General features: G+C 36.4%; 1 long non-coding RNA gene across 4 annotated transcripts in view; it reads right to left on the bottom strand.

The window, feature by feature from the left end:
• LOC146399834 (uncharacterized) overlaps positions 1–23,951 on the bottom strand; it is a 309,733-nt gene that overhangs the window by 187,552 nt on the left and 98,230 nt on the right. Inside the window, exons 6-7 of one of the 4 annotated variants that reach the window (XR_014815145.1) lie at positions 17,437–17,519; positions 10,288–11,558 (exon numbers count right to left, since the gene is read on the bottom strand). The exons of the other annotated variants lie outside the window; for them this stretch is intronic. This is a non-coding gene — a long non-coding RNA (uncharacterized LOC146399834). Of the gene's footprint in view, positions 1–10,287; positions 11,559–17,436; positions 17,520–23,951 lie in introns of those variants that run through there. 4 annotated transcript variants of the gene reach the window in all.

The following is a 23,951-nucleotide window of genomic DNA, read 5'->3' as shown; positions in this document are numbered from 1 at the left end:
ACAAGTCTGGGTTAACCCAAAATATCTCTTATTTATTTTTGGATGGGCCTTTGAAAAAGGGGTGGGGATACCCAAGAGAAAGCTTTCTTTCTTTTTTTTTTTCTTTTTGTCTTGTTGTTGTTGCTATTTCTTGGGCCGCTCCCCCGGCATATGGAGGTCCCAGGCTAGGGGTTGAATTGGAGCTGTAGCCACCGGCCTACGCCAGAGCCACAACAACGCGGGATCCGAGCCGCATCTGCGACCTACACCACAGCTCACGGCAACACCGGACCCTTAACCCACTGAGCAAGGGCAGGGACCGAATCTGCAACCTCATGGTTCCTAGTCGGAGTCGTTAACCACTGCGCCACGACGGGAACTCCTTTTTTTTTTTTTTTTTTTCTTTTTGGGGAAAGCTTTCTTACCAAAAGTTAAGATTTATAATTAATAAATTCTCCATGAGGGCAGAGATTTTTTTCTTTTTCTGTTTTTCCTTTTTCACTGGTTCATAACACATCTGTAGAGGTGCCTCATGGTGAAGTTCCCTACACATGTTGGTTTTGAAGTGGACATAGTACATTCTCCCACATGGCTATTGACATATTCCCTAATTGGTTTCTTTATTCTCACTCTGCAATTGTCTACCTAGTCTCCAAGAAATATAAGTGCAATTTTTTTCAAAGTTAATCTTTTGCTCTGCTTAGGAGCCCTTCTTAACTCAGTCCTGCTTATCACAGAGACTTCCTCTCTGACCACTCCTCCACCCTCTACTGCACTGCAACCACACCTACTTTTAATCCAATTCTTTACTGGGCCAAGTGCATTTTTGTCTTTGGGCCTTTGTACCAGCTTTCTCCTCTGGACTCTCCTGCTTGATACATGTGGTTGGTTCTTCTCTTCATTCAAATCTCAACTAAATGTCTTTAAATAAAAATAAGAACAATAGTAGCCAGCACTTTTATAACATTTATCATGTGTGTAGCATCAAAGTGTTTTACATATTTTTTTACATAAATTTATAGCCTCTTCACCCATTTCTCCTATCTCTGCAACCCCTGCTTCTGGTAACCACCAGTCTTTTCACTGTGTCTCTCAGGGATATTTTTCCCCACATATGAGAGAGATCATATGCTATTTGTCTTTCTCTGTCTCACTTATTTCACTTGGCATAGTGGTCTTGAGGTCTGTCCACATTGCTGCAAATGGCAAGATTTTATCTTTTGGTGGCTGAATAATATTTCCTTATTGGACTAAAATATATATAAATGAATATAATATATAATATCTCACATCTATATATCTATGTATCTGTAGATACATATTCATTTATATATTTTATGCATTTTAATATATTTATATATACATAAATACACTTTACATAATTGTATTTTTATCCATTCACCTAAGGTTTCCATAACTTGGCTACTGTGAATAATGTTACAATGAACATGGGGGTACAAATACCTTATCGATTTAGTATTTTCATTTGCTTTGGAAAAATACCCAAATGTGGAATTGCTGGATGATATAGCAGTTCTACTTTTAATTTTTAACTAATTTAATATTAATAAAAAAACTACAAATAGGAGTTCCCGTCATGGCGCAGCAGAAACGAATCCGACTAGGAACCATGAGGTTGTGGGTTCGATCCCTGGCCTCGCTCAGTGGCTTCAGGATCCGGCATTGCTGTGAGCTGTGGTATAGGTTGCAGACATGGCTTGGATCTGGTGCTGCTGTGGCTGTGGTTGTGGCCAGCAGCTGTAGCTCCAATTAGACCCCTAGCCTGGGAACCTCCATATGCCACAGGTGCAGCCCTAAAAGGTCAAAAGACAAAAAAACAACGACAACAAAAAAAAACTACAAATAGAAAAATTAAGACAGAGAATCTAAAACTGCCTATGGATGAATGCTAATAAATAATGGAAATAAATTTGGCCTCATATCAAAGTTCATTATTTTAACTGCTGTACTATTCTGCCTTTTGGAAAATTGCTACCCTGTTACTTTCTATCATATAACCCCCCTCTTTTTTTTTTTTTTTCATTTTTATGACTGTACCTGTGGCATATGGAAGTTCCCAGGATAGGGGTCAAATTGGAGCTGCAGCTGCAGGCCTACACCTCAGCCACGGCAAACCAGATAAGAGCCACATCTGAAACCTGTGCAGCAGATTGCAGCAACATCAGATCCTTAACCACTAAGCAAGACCAGAGATTGAACCTGCATCCTCACGGATACCACGGTGCCCTTAACTCACTGAGCCACAACTGAAACTCTTCATATAATCTTATTTTAATTTTCTTGAGAGCACCCATCACTATGTGATACTTTTCATATTTGTTTATGTGCGTGTGCATATTACACATTACTGTCTTTTTCTAAAATATAAGTTTTCTGAGGCTAAGGTATACTTCTGTTTTATTTACAGCAAGGTGTCTGGCACTGAGAGTAATTCCTGGCATGTATGAAGCACCCACCAAACATTTACCAAAGAATTGATTAGTGGCCCAACAGATGTGTACCTATCTGGTTGTTAGTGTAGGCCTCCAAGGTGCTGGATTGAACTTGGCCATTCATCTTGGGGAATTCAGGGTCCTTAACCATTAGTTTACCTTGAGGTGATCAAATCTAATGATTCATCCTGACCAAGCTGAGAGGAGACTAATTTATAAATCGGAAGGACAATTTGTTAACTTACCATGAGGGATGTTCCTATCAAGCCGAAAAGCACATTCACCACCTGCTAGAGAAGCCTCTGTGGGAAAACAAATTAAGATCAGAAGGCTGCTCAGCAAATATAAAATCAAAGCAAAGGGAACTTGAAGACTTAGAAGATATTTTAATCAAGCAGTGGCAGCTTGATGATTACCCTTCCCAACTACCAGGCAATTCTCACCAACAGGCCAGACTTTCTAGTCAACAGGGACTCTTATCCTTTCACAAGGATTTTACAGTATCACCTTCCAGCTCTCTAGGAATCTTTATTCTCCAGCTGACTTCAAGACTCTTTTGTGCTTGTCTTTTCCAGTCCCTTTAGATTTGGAGAAGGAACCCACCTCAAATGCCATTTTCCGGAGGCACCCACCTCCAGGAGGACCCACCCACCTGAATGCGTCTTCACATTATATCCCATTTCCGGACCGCTTAATGGAACTCAGTTCCCAAATGACTCACTTCAGAGCCTCATGCTATACTCTAATTGGCACAGACCAATTAATGGATTGGTTATTTTGGGATCAGGGTTCCATATTGGGTTAGGGTTAGGGTTAGCTGGTCAGAGTGTAGAAGGAAATAAGGGGTTGTATAAAAAGTCAGCTGAGGTTTAGGGGAATGAGGCAGTTTCTCTTGGGACAGGATATGTGTATATCTGTCATGTCTAGGGTGCATTTGGATATGCTTGCCTCAAACCTAGGTTGTCTACTTAGTCTCCATTGTCCACGTCCAAATTTAAAAATGCCTTTAAATTTACTATAGCATTATGCTTTATATTTATATCTACATTTATAGTGGTAGTACAACGCTGTGTACGAGAGAACATACTGTGACGTAACGTAGCCTAGGTTTATTTCAGAACCCAGTATTTGCTATGTTAACTTTGTTTAGTCTCAGTTTTTTCATAATTATTAAACCTACCTTGTAAGTGTTGGCATGAGAACTAAATTAAATAATATCTATGCAACCCTTAACCAGTACCTGGCATATATTAAACACATAGAAAATATGAGACATTAATAATAATTATTATTATTTCTTAATCAATGAGGAAAGGCTTTGGTTATATCCAGCAGTACAAATGCTTCCCAATACACTGAATGGTAGAAAGTGTTTTCTACCTTTCGAAAAAAAAGTAAGTTCTAAAGAGGATGTTAGAGATAGGACAACATTTAAATATGATGTGTCTCCTTGTAAATTTTCCTTCTAAACAGTGAAAGACTTTGTCCACATTGCTGGCCAAGTATGTACCTAGAATTCCCTCAGGAAATAAGTAAAAATAAAATTTCCATAGCCAAATAAGATTAGGAAGAATTATACAGCACATGTGAAATGTCACATGCACATTATTATATTAAGGGTAATAAATAATTTTACATTAAAATTATATTGAATTTATTTTTATTAACAATCTTATTTGAAAGCAGATGTGAGCCCTTCTATACACACCTAATTTGCTTTTCATTTCATGTTATTATCTCACAAAAAATAATGTTCTGGAAGATACAAAATATGAATATTCCTCTAGTCAGGGTAGCTGGACATTGCCTCCTTTCCACCTTGAAATATCTACAGAAACTGAAAAATTCCCCCCAAAATCACTTGAAAAATGCAAATACAATAATTTCTAACTCTTAAATCTTGCTCTCAATTGTGAGGCTACTGCCATTTTAGTAAGTGGAGAAACGACCCATCCCCCCAGGAAAGATTTCCATTCAACTGTCCCCAGAACCTGAGAATAGGTTACCTTACATGGTGAATGGTACTTTGCACATGTGATTGAGGGTAAAGACCTTGAGATGGAGAGAGTATTCTGGAGTATCTGGGTAAGCCCAAGGTAATCACATAAATCCTTAAGAGTGAAGACCCTTTCCTGGCTGAGATTTGCAACCATGAAAGAAGGATCAGAAAGACGCCACTTGACAAAGACTTGACCCACATTTATTGACTTTGAAGATAGAAGAAAGAGACTATGAGCCAAGAAATGCAGCAGCTTTTAGAAGCTGGAAATAGCCCTTTGCTTACACTCAGACAAGAACACTGAGACCTAGATCCTCCAACCGCAAGGAAGTAAATGGTGCCAATAGCACAAATGAGCAAAGAAACAGATTCTTCCCTATAACAAACAGAAAGGAACACAGCATGAAAATTTTGATTTAGCTTAGTGAGGCTTGTATCAAATTTTCGGCGTACAGGTAATCAAAAGTAATATTATAAGATGTGAAGGCAAGATAGTAAGATAATAAAATTATCTTGATTTAAGCATCTAAGGTTTTGATAATTTGTTATGGGAGTGTGAACTGGAGCTAGGCACTTTCCATCTGCATCTACACAGATTGACTCATGAGCCACTGCAGCTGCTGACACTCAACACCCCCTGAAAGAGCGTCTGTAAAATGTGGGCATGGTTGTATGTACGTTTCCCTTTACCAAAATCCCATATATTCTGACATTTCCCTCTCTCTCATTGGAGCAGTGATTCAGAGCTATCTGAAATGCTGCCTCATAGGCTATAGTCCTCATTTTGCCCCAAATAAAACTTAACTCTCAACTTTTAAGTTGTGCGTATGTATATAATTTATGAGATTCATCACGTCTATAAAAGTGAAAAGGGGAGTTCCCATCATAGAACAGCAGAAATAAATCTGACTAGGATCCAGGAGGATGTGGGTTCAATTCCTGGCCTCACCCAGTGGGTCAGGGATCAGGTGTTTCCGTGAGCTGTGGTAAAGTCTGCAGATGCGGCTCAGATTCTGAGTTGCTGTGGCTGTGGCATAGGCTGGCAGCTGTAGCTCCAATTCGACCCCTAGCCTCAGAACTTCCATATGCCATGGGCAAGACCCTAAAAAAGAAAAATAAATAAATAAACAAATAAATAAAAGTGAAAATGTATTTTTTAAAAGGAAAAATTATGTTGTGAGCCACATGGGAAGTCAAAAAAAGTATGTATACATGTATGTGTAACTGGGTCCCCATGCTGTACAGTGGGAAAAAAAATTGTATTGGGGAAATAACAATAAAAAAATGAAAATTTAGAAGTCACTCAGCATACTGAACAATATTAGGCAGGTTAAAATAATTTAAGACTAACTCACGTAAGTAAGTAAAAAAATAATAATAATTTTTAGTTTTATTACATTTACAACTAATTAAACCAAATTTTGGATAACTGTGCTAATATAATATATTTTTTGGCAGAATATCTGTCTGTCTATCTATCTATCTATCTATCTATCTATCTATCTATCTATCTATCTTTTTAGGGTCTCACCTGCGGCATATAAAAGTTCCCGACCAACATCTGTGCCATAAAATCCTTGAGAAAAGGGATTGTAATCTTCAAAGTCTGGTATAAAAACAAGGAAAAAAAAGTCTCCCTAAGGTATATTATAATAAGTTCCACCAGGCATTGATTCAAAATTCTAGGATATTTGTTGCCCTCTCAGGCCAAGTTTCAGGAGGTAATTTTGTTGCACACACTGCTTAACTTTGCTGAAAATACAAATGCAATTCATCAAACATACATATCTCCAGTATTTTATTTTATTATTTAAAAGAATAATAGCTCAATGCAAGTATACTTCTGCCACATACGATTATATTTGGTCCATACCACAGCCCTATGCAACAGGCTGAGGCATGATAAGTATTATTTCCATTTTGCCTTTATGAAAAATGAGGCTCTGGAGGAAAAGTCCATTGTTATTGGTCGTGTGGAAGAAATGGATTAACACTCAGATGTTTGCACTCAATCTTATATTATTTCTAATACACTCTACTACTTATTTTAAATAATAAATCATAGAGTTCCCAGTGGGTTGTGGCTCAGTGGGTTAAGAATCTGACTAATATCCATGAAGATGTGGGTTCGATCCCTGGCCTAGCTCAGTGAATTAAAGGATCCATCATTGCTGTGAGCTGTGGTACAGGTCACAGACACATCTCCAGTCCCATGTTTCCGTGGCTGTGGTATAGGCTAGCAGCTGCAGCTCTGATTTGACCCCTAGCCTGGGGACTACTTCCATATGCCTCAGGTGCAGCCCTAAAAAAGCAATAATAACAACAACAATAATAATGATAATAATGAATCAATGATTTTAGCTTTTTGAAATACAATATAATATTTTATCAATGCATTTATTAAAAATCAATTAGATGGTTTGAAAATAGAGTAACAGAATATATTACATACTAAAATTTTATCCATGTTTTATCATCATACAAAATTATTGGATAGACGATTTACCCTATTTAATGTTAAAATCTAACACCTCTCTTAGCAAGAAATAAAGATAAGGAGTTCCTGCCATGGCTCAGTGGAAACAAATCTGACTAGCATCCATGAGGATGCAAGTTCCATCCCTGGCCTCACTCAGTGGGTTAAGGATCCCACCTTGTCATGAGCTGCGGTGTAGGTTGCCAACATGGCTCAGATCTGGCATTGCTGCGGCTGTGGTGTAGGCCAGCATCTGCAGCTCCAATTCAACCCCTAGCATGGGAATTTTCATATGCCGCAGGTGCAGCCCTAAAGGAAGGAAGGAAGGAAGGAAAGGAAGGAAGGAAGGAAGGAGGGAAGGAAGAAAGAAACACATTTCCATTAACAATGGGATTAAAGAAAGTTTGTTAAAATGAAAAATTTCTGAGCAATATCAGATTCTACTCAATGACAGTCAAAATTATTATTGATATACAGCTTAAATGTCACTCTTCACTACAACTGCTGATTTTCTTTAGTTCAAGATAAATGTTTTCCCGTGAAAAAAATTTAACAGCAAGAATCTAGGATAAGTAAGAAGATGGGCGAGTTCTTCGGGATAAAAGCTCATCAGAGTTTACCATCAATAAAGGATGAACTCATTCTTCAGGAAGGACACTCTGAGAGTGACGTGCTAAAGTCTCATCTACCCCAAGTTGTAAGAAATGCTTTCTTCTTTCATCCCTGGAGATCCATGGTCGTTTTCTTTCCCTGTGTTTCTATCGCAAACTATAAGACCCAGTTGTGAAAGAGTTACGGTAAAAAAAAAAAAAAAATCTTCATAGACTACACTTCATAGACTAGAACATTATTCCTCTCATTTTTTAAATTGAAAGCTCAATTTAACTTATTTTTTTCACACCCAATAGAGTCCATAGCAGTCAGACAGAATCGGTCAAACATCACAGAGATGTCACTGTGTAATTGATGCCAGCAGGAACATTGGCAGGCGGTAGCTGAGGAGATAATCACCAGTAATAGTTTCCAACATTCCATATTTACATTTTATTAGTGGAAGGAGTTTTCTTTACGGGTTTTATTGGTGTTTGGTCTTTATTATTGAAAGGACAAGAAGAAAAAAAGGGAGGGTGAAGAGGACAATGTTTATTCATTAGGGAATGTTTTATGAGAGAGAAAGAGAAAGCAGCATTTTTGGCTTTCCAACTTAATCCAGTCTTACAGGTTTTCATGGGACTAGGTTTCCTTAATTAGAATAGATAATAGCCACAAAAATATAGAAATGTGCTTCTTGTTGCTTATTTTGAGTTCTTCAGTGGAATTCGAGTTAATTCAAAATGCATAGCTGGCTTTGTTTTCTGCTACAGTTTCTTAGCCTGGATTATCAGAATAATTGCTTCCCTTTTCCACCTCAGGTTAATATTATAGATCTAGCTTAAGATCCTAAAGAGAATCTGGCAGAATGAGAAAGCAATTATACTCTACTGAGTTTCATCTCTCCCAACAAATAAATGTCTTTATGCGCTATTAAACCAAAGGAGAGAGAGAGAGAGAATAAAGAATTCACATAACAGCATAAAATCCCTAGTGGCAAACCACAAAGTTATATTATTACACTGGAAAGAAAGCATTTGCTGTTGTGAGAAACGTATATTTTTGACCCCTTTTAAGTCCTAAGAAATCAGAAATGCCCCACATAAACACTGTTTAGCGGCTTAATGGGAATTTAATTTGACTAGAATGCCTTGTGGCCACTGTGAGACTCTGTCAGCCCCAGGGTAATTCAGAGTAAAAGGTGAATAGACACTTAAGCAATGGAAGAATTCCTGTTCTCTTGAGTCCTTGCTCTATACTCAGCCTCCTTTGGAGCTCTTTCCAACCCACAACCGATTCATTTATTCATTCATCATAAATCTGAATTATTACTTACTTTATTCCATACACATGAACATAAGAAATGCTAAGTGTCAGACACTCTTCTAGAAGGAAGGGGAGCAATATGTCTGCTTAAACTCTAGTAAGGAAATCTTCCAGACATAATATGATATGGTATATAATCATCCTTTAATGTCCTTGTGGGATTGGTTCTAGGACCATCCCCGCCCCCCACAGAAACTACACTCCATGATGCTCAAGTCCTTTCTATAAAATGTCGTAATATTTGTATATAACTTATGCACATCTTTCCACATACTTTAAATCATCTCTAGATTACTTCTCATGCCTAATATAATATAAAAGCTATGTAAATAGTCACCTGAATGTAGCAAACAAGTATTTTGATCTGTGATTGGTTGAATCTGCAGATACAGAACCTGTAGATACAAGGCTGACTGTATGCCTTGTCCAACATAGGGTGATTAAGATGTACTTGGAGGGATATGTCACAGCCACTGGGAGAGAGAGAGAGAGAGAGAAGGAAGGCTTTCAGGAAGGTGCTCACTCCTGAGTCAGGGCTTAAGTAGCAATTCAATAAATCAGGCAAACAAAGGAGAAAGGGGAGTTCCCCTCATGGCTCAGAGGAGATGAATCTGACTAGCATCCAAGAGGACGCAGGTTCCATCCCTGGTCTACTCAGTGGGTTAAGGATCCCGCATTGTCATGAGCTGTGGTGTACGTCGCAGACACAGCTCGGATCCTGCACTGCTGTGGCTGTGGTGTAGGCCAGCATCTACAGTTCTGATTCAACTCCTCGCCTGGGAAGATCCATATGCTGTGGGTGCGGCCCTAAAAAAGTCAAAAAAAAAAAAAAAAAAGCAGAGAGGGATGCACTAGACAGAGGGTGAAATAAGTATCTATGTGAAGTGATGGGTGTGTTAACTTACCTCATTATGACAATTATTCCACAATGTGTATATGTATAATAAATCATCACATTACATAACTTAAATTGACACATTATTTATCAGTTTTATCACAATATAGCTGGAAAAAAATTTTAAAAGCCAGAAATCTGTAAGAGACGTGTAATTCCTTAAGAGATCCTTCCTTTCCTTTTTTTTTTTTTGCTTTATTAAAGAAAATAAAAGCAGTTTTTCAGTGGGAGAGATTAGCATAAGTTGAAATCTACCTAATTTTAACTATGAGCATTCTGAGAAGAGAAGAAAATGACTTGCAACCAAGGAAGACAGGTGATGGGTAGAAAAGCCTGATATTAATAACAGTAAAGATATAAATATTAGTTTACATGAAGAGAACGAGTCTTTACTCCACTTTTGAAATGCTTTAAAAACACTAAATTAAGAAACAACTTCAGCAAGCTCCAGAATCGCTGAGGCATGGAATCCAAGTACAGGGAGTGGCAGGAGATGAGTCTGAGAGGTATGAGGCATCAGATCATGCAGGGACTGTACCCCAAGGGCAATAATAAGCTAACAAAGAGGAACATGAATAGCCTTTTATTTCTGAATTATTCCAACAATAGGAGAGCATTTGTGTCAGCAGGATGATAACAACACAGCAAACATTTGCTGAATGTTTAGTATGGGCTAAGTAATAAGAATAGTATCTAAAACAACTACTTTTCCCAGTGTTAACCACATCCCAGGTCCTTTACATACATGATTTTATTCAATCCTTTTCAACATTCTAACAAATTACAGCGTGATTATCCAGTTTTACAGATGAGGAAACAGAGGCACAGGTGGGGCTCAGAAAATTGTTACATTAGATCAGTGGCCCAATTGTGGAGCCTGGATTCAAATTCAGGTTTTCTGACTAATAAGCACATATTCTTAATCTCTATTACTGTTATTTTTTGTATGTTTTTTAAGATGATTGAGACTTGACTAAATTATAAAAGACAAAAAAGTCATGGTAACATAATAATCTTCATAAGAAAGACAAAATAAACAATAACACAATATTTCCTAGAAATGAGGAAGCATCATTCACAAATGAGATCAAAAGAAGCTGTAATATTTTAGTTCATTGTACAAAGTTTGCATCTGGTGGCTTCTATTTTCTAAGTAATATATTTACTGACTAAAGGACATAGTTTGGAAGAAAATAGAATAGATTTTTTTTTTTAATAAACACGGAAAGTGATGACCAGGACAATATAAACACATTATATGTCACTATTAAAAGTCTGTTTGAGGAGTTCCCATTGTGGCGCAGTAGAAATGAATCTGACTAGGAACCATGAGGTTGCGGGGTTCCATCCCTGGCCTCGCTTAGTGGGTTAAGAATCTGGTATTGCTGTGAGCTGTGGTGTAGGTCACAGATGCAGCTCAGATCTTGTGTTGTGGTAGCTGTGGCGTTTAAGCCAGCAGTTGTAGCTCCAATTGGACCCCTAGTCGTGGAACCTCCATATGCCACTGGTATGGCTCTGAAAAGCAAAAATTAAAAAAAAAAAAGTCTATTTGAAATGAATGATAATTAATTTACAGTAAGAGTAATACAGATAAACTGGACTAATGTTTATGAGAGATAACACTGCATGTACACATGTACAGATCATGGTTGAAGCCCTAAGGGGAAATGGCATGAAAACAGGTAAATCTCAGGATTTGAATTAGAAAAATTCCAGGAAAGGGAAAAGTCTTTCCTTGATATAGGAGCATCTTCTGTCTATGTCAGCAGGATTCCATGGGAATGGCTTGACCCAGCACTCTTTTCAGCCAGAGTGTAGAGGCAGGAAGGAATACGTATCCTTATGTGGAGAGACATGTTAGTTTTATTATTACCAGGAACAAAGGCATGAGATGGAAAAACATATACTGTAATTAAGGTCTAAAACAGAAACTTCAATAGGAAACCTGATCTCAGCATACCTTGAAAGTCAGGTTATGCTTATGGCTTTTTCTTATTTGAAATAATTTAACCCAGAACTGAAAAGATATGCTACATTGAAGATGAATTAAGTTAAAGGATAAACAAAAAAAATTGTCCAATTGCAAATAAGTATCACTTTTATTTCAAATTCTATTTTCTATTTCTCTTATAACAGTACAAATAGATTAAAAATTCTCAACCTATCTTTAATCTTTGACAATAGAGAAGGAGCCTTGAAAAATCTAATGTATTTTGATCATGATTTTTTAAAAAATACCTTTGCTGTTTATTCATTATGTGATTAATTCAATATCATCTAAGGTTGGTGGAGTGTGTGGTAAAGAATGGAAAATTAGAGATCAATCAAAACAGTGGAGAAAGAGGACAAGGAGCTCACTTCTTCCATAAACACATTGAAAATTCATCTATATGTGGAACAACTTACACTGAAAAATAACTCGGAATGGCAGAGGGACGCCTGTACAACCAAGACTATAAGAAATATCACACATAATTGGGTAGGAAGAGAAGATCAGGTCAGGATCTGTGCCTCTTAGAGAGGATTCAGAGGAAAAGAGAGAATTCCTGGGAGGACACCTGCTGCGGAGATGGAGGACCCAATGCCGCAGATTGAGCATCATGGTCCTGATGTCCTACACAGAGAAGATAAACCCCCCTGGCTGGCTGAATACCACCAAGACTAATGAGAGGGCCATAGGAAGCCTGGCCTCTGTTTGTGAGGTGCATGCCCATGCTGGCTTGCCCCAAAGACAGAATGAAGAGATGTCTACCCTAGCCATGTACCCAAGCTCAAGATGACTGAATACTTCAGCCCTGCTCACTTCATGGTGCAGAACAGCACTGGACCTGAGGTGGCCACTATTAAGTATTAGAATTACCTGGAGGATGTAGCGGTGACCTGGTCCTGGGCCATAGCCTGAGTGGGGTGGTAGCAGCCATTGTTGGTACTTACTCAGGTTGTGTGTCAAAAGAACAACTCTGATTTCCGAAAGCAGCTGCTTTAGCATACCTCACATTCCAATACAAACTGAGAGCCCATGCAGCCCATGTGGCACCACAAAAGGACCGGGACAACAGAGGCAGAGGACAATGATCAGATGTGAGAGACAAATAGGGGGTTGACCCTAGGCAGTGTCTAAGCAGAGCAATGGAAACAATGGCTGGCATGTCTGTGCAAACAAATGCACAGATAGCTCATAAGAGATAGCTCAGACTTCAGTCTACCAAGGTAAGAACCCACATGGGTTTACTCGCTCCATCACCCATCACACTGGCAAGGGTCCCAGTGATGGGAGAATGGAAAGCACACACTTAGAGGAAACAGAGCCAGTTTGAGCCAAAGCCTCAGGGCCTCTGCTCCAGAAACTTGGAATTGGAACTAACCCCCAAGGTTAGTGATATCCACTGAGCAGAGGGGAAGTCAAGCCCACAACTGGTGCCAGCTCTAGCCCCTCCATCTCTAGTTCCATCCCCTACCAAGGTGATAGCTGCCAGAACACCCTGAAGTAAGACATGACTTGTTTCAACATCAAATACAGCTCTATCACCAAGGGTACTGGGCACACACAGCCTGTATAAGGATATTCCCACATAAGAACAGAATTTCAAGACATAACTGGTAAGTGTTTCATCTAAATTCATAGAGACAGAGAAAGTTAAACAAAATGAAAATGCCCAAAAACTGTTCTACATTGAAAGAGCAGAAGATAACCCTAAAAATAAATTTAAAAAGAGAAATCAAATAATTTAACATAAGGAATTTCAAACCATTTGTAACAAAAATGTCAACTAAAGTAGGAAAAATAACAGATGTACACCTTAAAAATTGTAAACCAATTTTAAATATAATTTATATATTATAATTCAGTAAATCAATCATACTTCAATTAAAAGAAGAATGGAATGTCTATGTTTATAGTGTATTTACAAATAATAACTGTAAGAAGCCCAAACACATTTATGTCATAGGACTCATCATATCTAAATGATCTATTTAATCCATCAGTAACTATACAAAAATATTCACTACAATAACAAGAAAAGATTTTCTAAGATCTGCAACCATTGAAACAGAGGTTTTCTTTTTTCCTTCAGAGAGGTATAACCTTGAGTCCTGTTTTTACTAGTTGAAAATGACATAAAATTATCCATTTTTACACTTGACATTCTTGTCTGCTGGAAAATGGAAATTCTATATACAAATTCAAAGATATTGAAAGCAATTTCAAAAGAAAAAACATCAACTATTATGCTGGGCTTAATAATGCCCCTCTCCACCACACACACACACACACACACACACACACACACACACAAATCCATATCCTAATTAACAGAGAATATGTTGTTTTATATGGCAAAAGGGACTTTCTAGCTTTGATTAAGAATCTTGAGAGGGGGGAGATTAGCCATGATTTTCCAAGTGGGCCTAATGATATTTTCATATGGGTCCTTACAAGAAGGTGCAAGAGTGTCAAAAGTAGAGATATAACGACCAGAGAAGAATTGGGAAAGAAAGAGTGAACCAAAGATGCTATGCTGCTGGCACTGAAGACAAGTAAGGGATCATGAGCCAAGGACAGTAGGTGGTCTTTAGAAAATGCAAAAGACAAGATACCAGCTTCTCTGCTAGTATCTCCAATAGGAACCAGTGTGAATGATACCATGTCTTCAGACCAATGAGCCTGTTTGGGGATTTCTGAATTCCAGAAATATAAAAGAAAAAAGGTGTATTGTTTTAAGACACTAACGTTGTGGAAATTTGTTGCAGCAACAATAGAAAATTAATATAACCACTCTTTCCTGTTGTCCTCATCACGTAATAGCTCATACTGGGAAAACAAAACATGATCTGCCTTGAGAAATATATCTTCCCCAATCAGGAGGGGTATAGATGAACTAGTGAAAAACAGTGAAATCAGTTCACCTGTCCAAGCCTCATGGTGGTAAAGTATGCACAAAGAAATAGAATATGGAAACCATGTTTTTAGATGTACATAATTTTTATATGAGAAAATAGATCTTAAATGCCCATGACCATGTCATGTTCAAAAGTCATCTGAGCACAAAAACATTCTCAGCCTCTAACTGTCATTTTTCCATACTTTAGGAAATTAAAGTTCCTTAAAGCAAGGCATATTTCCTGACTTATTTAAATTTCACAGAGGCAGTCTCTGCTTCCTGCCATCTGCCAGGCTTGACTATAAAAGCCTTGACAAGTATACATATGTAGAGCAAGGGACTGATTTTAGTATTAAAAAACCTGGTTTTAAATCTTGGGTCTGCTGCTACATTTGGGAAAGTCTCTGAAGCTCCCTGAGCATCAGTTTTCACCATCTCTAGAATGAGATAATGCCTACTTCACGGAGATATGAAAATTAAATGAGATGATAGGTGACCGAATAACATATAATCATTGTACTTAATAATATAATAAATAATTCCATTTAAACAATGTAATATATTTATCTAAGTTTATTGCATGTCATTCCATCATCATAATACCTGTGAGGTGTCAATGAGTTGATTTGACTGCTTTCCCCATTTAGATTAAAAAAAACTTGAAGTCCAAAAGAATATCTTGTCCAAAAGCTACCAAATAGCAAAGTAAGGACTAGGAAAAAGGTCTTCTGACTCAAAGTCCCAAGATCTCTCTCCCTCAAGGCTGGGATAATGTCTATTCTTCAAATAAAAAGAAGAACAGAAAATCTTCCTGAAGTGTCCTGTGATGAAAACAACATTCATAAACTGGGACTGATACCACATCTGCAGGGATCACCCTGAAGAGTGGGAGGAGGGCACATGTAACACAAGACCTGTGATTCGAAATGCCTAGTATTGAGCCTAGCACAATAGAGTCTCCATGAAAAAAAAAAAAAAAAAAAAGATGCTTATTGAATAAAAGGATAAAGATATGCCAGAAAATGCATCTGCCACACTGAAGCCCCTGTCCTGGAAAGTGTCCCTGTCACTGTCCTATTTCCACAATAGTATTTTTGCTCCTGCAATATTTTTAGTACCTCTAGGTTTTAATTTGAAAATGATTTTTAATTTAGTTTAACTAGGTACAGAATACCTAATTAACACTTAAAGCATTTCAGTTTAAATCAGAATGAAGATGCTTCCTAACAATATTTAATGATTATTTACGGCAATATTTTTAAAATGAGCTTTCTACTGGGTTTACATAAATATTCGATACAGCTTGATCATCTTTACAAATATGAATAGAGGCTGAGGAGGTAATACTATTTCTCAGCAGGCATTCCTATCTAATAATGTAGGTGGTAAGTGGAATCCATTTGGAAAAGCATGGTTTCATGCTCTTTCTAATGCAATTTCTATTTTTTACTAATACATCAGAGATGTTCCACTTAAACAGAAAATAAGTTTCACTTGGGGGATTTTCTCTTTATTGTTCTCTTCTATTTATTTTTATAAATGTACAGAAGGTGTCAGGTTTAAACGCATATTTTTCAAAATACTTACTAATATGGAAACTGGCTTATTCAGGATCTGCCTAACTCTTAGCAATGCCATCATTATCATTACTGCCAGTCATCACAAATGTTTTATTGTGCATTGTTTAGAAGTCATTATGCCAAGTTCTAGAAATGAGATAAAAATGAGGATACTAGCCATTATATGTCTTCACAACAAGTGTGTAGACTTCATGGGGGTGAAGACCACATTTTTCTCATTTATCTTTTCATGTTCAAAACCTTTTATCAGGCATAGACTAAGGATTCTAGACTTCTTTCAAGGAATAGATCTATAAAATTAAAATTATAATTGTAATGACCCCACAGCTGATATTCCACCAATTCGCCTTAGTGTGATTTTAAGTTGTTCATGGTCAGCATTCATTCCACTTGGTGAATACTCATGATTTACAAATTCTGAAATATTTTGAAAATCATTTATATCTGTATCAAAGAAAAGAGTTGTAAAGTGTAACGCATATGAAAAAGGTTAAATAAATGTTACCAATAATGATGGTGCTAATGATGAAATGATGATTAAAATGAGAAAACGAACATGCAAGGAAAAATTACTATTCATGTAGTATGTAAATAAAGTAAAATTACTAATCAAGTAGGATGTGAATAACCAGGTGCTGTAAGTCTTAGAAATTCAGAAAAGAGAAATTGATGGGCCAAGTCTAAACTAAGAAATATAAATAAAATATATGACATTTACAGAAGGTGCTAAACTATGATATGACATGACCAAATAAAAAGAAAATAACTTATTTTTGCAATTACATAGCCATATAATCTTTACAGAAGACATTCGAGTTAAAAGTTTTGACTTTCTGAAAAACAATAAGATGGGAGTTTTAAGAAATGAATAACATATGAATTATTTCAAAGGTAAATTATGGTATCTGGATTAGTTTATTCTACACCAAGGATTTTTCATATATTTTAATGTGGAGATAGGAAAATAAAAACTAAAAGCTAAAAATGGGTATAAAGCATAAAAAATTAAGCATAAAAATATGCGTAGCAAATATTTTAATTAAAACATCACTAATGGCTTAAATATTTAAAGTTAAAATATCATGTGAATAAAACATAATTATCATTGCTCTAAAACAGAGACTATACAATAAAAAAGGACACATATTGACATAATGTTGTTGAATGCATAAAACAACAGGGTTTGCTGGAATTATATAAAAATGTGATATATGTCAAACAGTACCACAAAGGAAGAAGATGAATGGTACTTACCTGGAATGAGGTTTATTTTTTTCTTTATTATTATTACTTTTTCCTTTTTAGGGTCACACCTTCCGCAAACTGCAAGTCTCAGGCTAGGGGTTGAATTGGAACTGCAGCTGTCAGCCTACACCACAGCCATAGCAACACAGGATCTGCAGTGTGTCTGTGACCTGTACCACATTTTGCAGCAAATTCAGATCCCTAATCCACTAAGTAAAGCCAGGTATCAAACCTGCATCCTCATGGATACCAGTCAGGTTTGTTGCCACTGATCCAAAATTTGGAACTCCCAACTTTTTATATATAAATTATAGTCATTGAAACTATTAAAAATAAGTTCCACTCATTACTTTTTCCTCTAATATTTTATTCAATAGAAAACCTGCCTCCCATCCCTCTTTTTTATTTTTAATGTCATTATCTTATTGCAGGAACTTGTGAAATAGCCCATGATCTGGATTCATCTATTTAATTTCTTGAGATATTATTTAACTTGTTTCTCTATTACCTTTTACTACAAATGGTAAGTAGTTTGAAGCTTAATTAAATTCAGGTTCAGCTCTTGCTAGAATGCTCCTACATAGTGGAGTGAACTTGGAATGATATTTTCAGCAAAAGTATTTTTTTAAAAAAAATTATACCAGGACTAAAATTCAATACGTATAGAACCCTATGCAATCAAATGATTTAATAAATTATTTGAAGAAAATCTAAAAAATTGCATTTGCCAAATATACATGTGTATGTATTTACCAAACATGTATTTGAAGCTAAAAAAATTACAAACCATCTTGATTGTTGTTATTAACAGCAACTTCTCCAAAATAAAAAAATAGTAGAAAAAGAAATCATTTTACCTGAATCATTCCATCTATAATCCAGAACTATAAGTTTAAAATAACTTATTTTTATATTGGTTACAATACTTTCTTTTCTTTTTTCTTTTTTTTTTGTCTTTTTAGGGCTGCTCCCTGCGGCATATGGAGGTTCCCAGGCTAGGGGTCTAATCAGAGCTGTAGCCGCAGGCCTACGCCACAGCCATAACCACAACAACATCAGATCCGAGCCTCATCTGCAACCTATACCACAGCTCACGGCAGTGCCGGATCCTTAACCCACTGAGTGAGGCCAGGGATCGAACCTGCAACCTCATGGATCCAAGTCACGTTTGTTAACCACTGTGCCATGATGGGACCTCCAATACTTTCATTTTTAAAGGAGATATCTATGATACAGAAAGAGTATCATAGTTCTTTCATGTTCAAAATTTAATTTGTAACTTGAAGAATTACCATGAACATAAATTGCTGGAACTAAATAAAAATGTATCATTAAAATTTGCTGCTAAACTTAGTAAAGATATTTGAAGACATAAAAAAACTGATCTATTAGAATTTCTGTTCTATATTGCAAAATGCAATATTAACAGGTCATATTTTGAATATTTTATAGCTTGTAAAATTTAATTTTGCCAATATTATTTGCCAGAGGAAACTAATAATATTTCAAAATTAAAATTTATTTTTAAACTTCTAAAGGTCAGAATACAAGAAAGAAGATTAAAATCTAGTCTTTTTTAAAGTAAGTGCAATTAGCGGATGGTTGAAAATGTCAAAAATTTTTATTTCCATAAAGCAAGATATGTAATTATTTTACAAAAAGTATTTTAATCCAAATAATTAAATTTCATATTTAATCATTCATTTACTATGATTTAAATTTGAATTTTCTACTATTTAATTTCAAAACTTTGGTGTAAAAATCTTTACATGTCTCATTATTACTGTTATTATTTTTAAAGTCATCTAACCAATACCCTTTTTTTTGGTGACAAGAAATTTTTCTAATTTCACGCAAATGCACTGTATGGGCTAGCAGTATTCATGTTTCCTGTAGCATGCTACAGAGATTTTTAATTAATGCTTTGTTCAAAACATTAATAATCTTATTCACAGATGAATGGAGCTGGTAGAGGGCAGCAAATACATTCAATCCAGAAAGACTTTGGCAGGGTGGAACAGTCCAAAAAGTTTTAAACTGGGATCTACGTAGAGTCCTTCTATTCTTGAGTTCTAAAACCCAACCTCATGTAAAAGATGGATTTGAGATAATGTAACAGTAGTGCAGATTAAAGGCAGGGTTTAGTTGAGAGTAAGTTATGTAGCAGTTAAGAGTGGGAACTCCTCCATGAGGAGGCAGGTTCGATCCCTGGCCTTGCTCAGTGGGTTAAGGATCCAGTGTTGCTATGAGCTGTGGTGTAGGTTGCAGATGTGGCTCGGATCCGGTGTCGCTGTGGCTCTGGCGTAGGCCGGTGGCTACAGCTCTGATTCGACCCCTAGTCTGGGAACCTCCATATGCCACGGGAGCGGCCCAAGAAATGGTAAAAAGACAAAAAAAAAAAAAAGAGTGGGAACTCCTTAAGTATGTGATGTCTGATCATTTAGAAGAGATTAGATTCCTCTTTTTATCTATGAAGAAGAGAAGCAATGCCAAAGGACTGATGTGAAAGGAAAACAAATTTCAGCTCAACATTTGTAATGATTACAAGTCCTCAAAGGAGCAGATGATATAAAATAAGATCTGAGATATTTCTAAACCCCCATTCAACATCTGTTATTTAAAAATTCTATGTCAATAACAACTCAAGTTCCTGATCATCCAGGTCAAAATTCACAAATTAGAAATTAAAGTTTCCACTTATAACTCATGGCAGGCTCATTCTTTGAGGGGTTTTGTTTATATAGGTGATTAATGTTGTAAGTCTCCTTTTTTCTTCCTTATGTCTCTTCCCTCACATTCTATCTCCCTCTGTATATGAAGGAGGAGGAACTGGAGAATCAACAACTAAATACATCATTTGGGTAGTTCCTCTCTCTACCCAGTTAGTACCCACAGTGAGGATGAGGCCACTGTCTTTCCACGACCAAGGAAAAGAGGACCACTCTTTCTGTATCACCTATACTCTCTCAAGTATAAACAATACAGTGGATGCTGATTAAAATTTAATATGTGTGTGTGTATACATATAGAGAAAATTTTCATTATTTGAGGAGTCTCTATTTTTGAGCTCATCTACTCCCTAAACTTTATTTGTAACCCCAAAGACAACATTCATGATATTTCCATGGTAATTTGTAGACATGTAGAGTAGTAAAAACTTTGAGTCAACTGATGAGTTTGTTCCCAGCTGAGGCTGAACAACACTCTGCCTTCTTGTTTAAGCCTTCATACTATAAACAAAGATCCTTTAGGTTTTGCATGTTCTTCTGGGTGTTGCCCAAGCCCACTGTTTATAATGGCTCCCAAGCATAGTGCTGAAGAGCTGTTCATTGTTCTTAAGTACAAGAAGGCTATAATGTACCTTATAGATAAAATCTGTTTTGTTTAATAAGCTTCATTCAGTCTGGAATTATGGTGCTGCTGGCAATGCTTTCAATGCTAGTGAGTCAAAAACATCTATTAAATAAGGTGTTCTTGATCAGAAACACACATAAAACAAAAACATATAATAATCAGTTGATGAAATATTATGACCAAAGTCTTATAGGAGCCAAATGCTCTATTTTTCCTGGGATCAATGGTTCAGTATCAGTATTCACTAATTCAGTGTTCATACCAACTTTATATAAGAAACTACCATGAATAATGAGAAACCAAATGTGTGTGTGTGCATGTGTGTGTGGAGAGATACAGAGATATGAGAGGTTCTTTCAATAAAAGCTGGATGTTGGGAGGAGAGGAAGGTGATGTACACTGGGAGAAATATCTCATATGTATACTGATTCCAGAACTAGTAATACCTGTGTTAGAATCCTGGCTTTATATGCCAGATAAGGAATCCTGTTTTTAGAGAACTAGTTACTAAAAGTTCATCTCATTATTTTAACTCCTATATACATCATCAGACATATAGTAAAACAAATTAATATTAGTTTTTACATAATACTGACAATACTGGGAACTACAGAAATAAAATTGTTAAGATAAAATTATTTAGACCATTTAAAATTTCCTTAGAATATAAAACACTACTAGAATGTTATTTTCCATATAATTTCAGGGATATATACATATATATATACATACATATATATAGATATATACACACACACACACACATATATATACATACAAACATATATTTGGTTTTTAGGGCCATACCTGCCACATATGGAGATTCCCAGGGGTTAAATTGTAGCTGCAGCTGCCAGCCTCCACTGCAGCGACAGAAACATGGAATCTGAGTTGCATCTGTGACCTATGCTACCGCTCATGGCAACACCAGGTCCTTAACCCATTGAGCAAGGCCAGGGATTGAACACACATGCTTACGGATACTAGTCAGGTTCATAACCTGCTGAGTCACAATGGGAACTCCTGGGAGTCATACTTTTAAACAAGCATTAGGATCATTGGGAAGAAGAGTTATAATTAATTAATGATGTATGCCAGAAGCATCATTATAGGGAGTAATATATTCACTTAAAACCTGCTATATAATTGCTTATAGATTTTGTTGTAGATAAATAGTTATATTTCTAATATTATACTTTTGGTTGCATGTGGAGGAAGTTGGAAATACCTTAGCTCAGGAAATAGTGAAAATTGATTTTAATCCAAGAGTTTTACAACTGCTCAGCATGAGTGACCTCAAACTTAAACTATGTTGACAAGATGGGATTAGGAAGAACCCACGACTGGGAAACTGGCATAGCCCCCATATGGTAAACTCAGCAATAAAGTTGACACTCACAGGATTCATAAATTAGCAAGCAGGAGAATGAAGAAAGTGGATATCTAGAGGGCTGTGGCTATGTGTGACTTTGATGACTGCTTCAGTATGGAGCTCTGAGTTTTTGAGGAGAGACCCTCAAGCAGCTGACTGAGATATGAGACTAATTAAGCTAAATAGTAGAAATGACAAGAGTAAAATCTGTACAAAATTCCAGGTTCTGTCGGAGCTCCTGGGCATAGTCCTAGTTCCAGCAGGGGGACTTCAGGATGGGAACAGAGTAGGGATTCTACTACAGAGTTGATAAGCTTTAACTTCTTACCCCTCACATGCATGACTCTCTTAGGACCCTGGGAGAGCCCTAAGAAGGTGTTCACATGGTCATGTAGTTTTGTAAAACGTACTAAAGTAGAACATTTTTCACATAAAGGGCCACTCTCTCTTTGTAAAACCTTTTCCCCTCATCACACCTCCCTGTATATCCGTGGCTTAGAGTGGCTATGAGTAATTTTGAAACCTACTAAAAGTGAAATAAGTTAAGCACACATTTAGTTAGGACTTGGTGAGATAATGATTTGGTTTTCAGTCACTTCCATGAACCCTTTAGTGATAGCCAGGTGTAGGCCTGGCTTCTTAGAATATCCTCACCACTTGCTGGCCAATTCACTTGGAGTGCTAACAAAAAGGTAAAGGACTAGAGATCATACCTGAATATGGGTTTTCAAAACATGAAAATAATCCTATAAATTTATTTGATGTTGCCAGTAATGAGCTGTAAAGACGAAAGAAATGCTTGCAAACTCTTAGTAACAACAAAAACACATTTCAATCGACTCTGCTGAGGAAAGACTGAATTATCTATTACCTTACAGAAAACGACATTACAGCTAAACAAAGGCCACAGGCCAAAATTATAAAGCTAAACTATGCCTAAAATTATAAAATTTATTTATGATAACAAATGAGGGTATCAGTTACTGATACCTAGAACTATACTCTAGTTAAAAGCCAAATCAGAATTAGGCTTTTGCAGGAACTTAATAATTATTTAAGTAAATTCATAAAAGTCAGTGCATTTTATCATTGCACATTCAGTTATTGATTTGGATGAGCTGAGCTATTTAAACACTGAGAAAATGAGTTTAAGTATTCACTTGGAAGGCTCATGTAATATTTGAAGAGTTTTGCGCCATTATGGATTCATGTTATACATAATGCATATTAAGGAACATAATATACAACTATGTATCTAATACATGTTGTATATAAATGATATACCTAAAGTTTTTTTAAACTTGGGAGTATATTATAAAATCAAAAATAATATGCAAACAGTTGTGCCTGTGCATTTGGACTTAATGCAGGTATGTTATTCACAGATATATTTAATGTTTATCTACTATGGGAGCATTTTCCCAATCAAACTGCAGAATTCCTAGGCCAGAATTCATATATTACCACATCGATTTACTACCTCCTTTTACACTGCCATCACCTTTCATGTTACCTACGGTGTTGCACACAGGAGGCATTTTTAATGGACCAAATTTTCAGAAACATCAGTTTTGGGATCCCCTGCCTCCCGCCCATTTCTGTGCACTGTGTTGAATATACTTTATTTGCAGCTGTTCTGGATATTAGTTTAATAAATCAGGTACAGAATTTAAATAAAGAAAGAAATAAAATTATAAAATTGTTACATAGTATGAAAATTATTTCGTTTAGTGATATTGTGACATTTGTGGTATTCATCACATGTGTGAGTTTGCAATTTTTTATTTCTTTTCATGCT

Source organism: Sus scrofa, chromosome 9, assembly GCF_054392235.1.
Source record: "Sus scrofa isolate SSC_HxYL_T2T_F1_AM1 chromosome 9, Sscrofa_HxYL_maternal_Yorkshire_Landrace_v2.0, whole genome shotgun sequence".
Classification (NCBI taxonomy): Eukaryota; Metazoa; Chordata; class Mammalia; order Artiodactyla; family Suidae; genus Sus; species Sus scrofa.
This window is presented reverse-complemented; position numbering and strand designations above follow the sequence as displayed.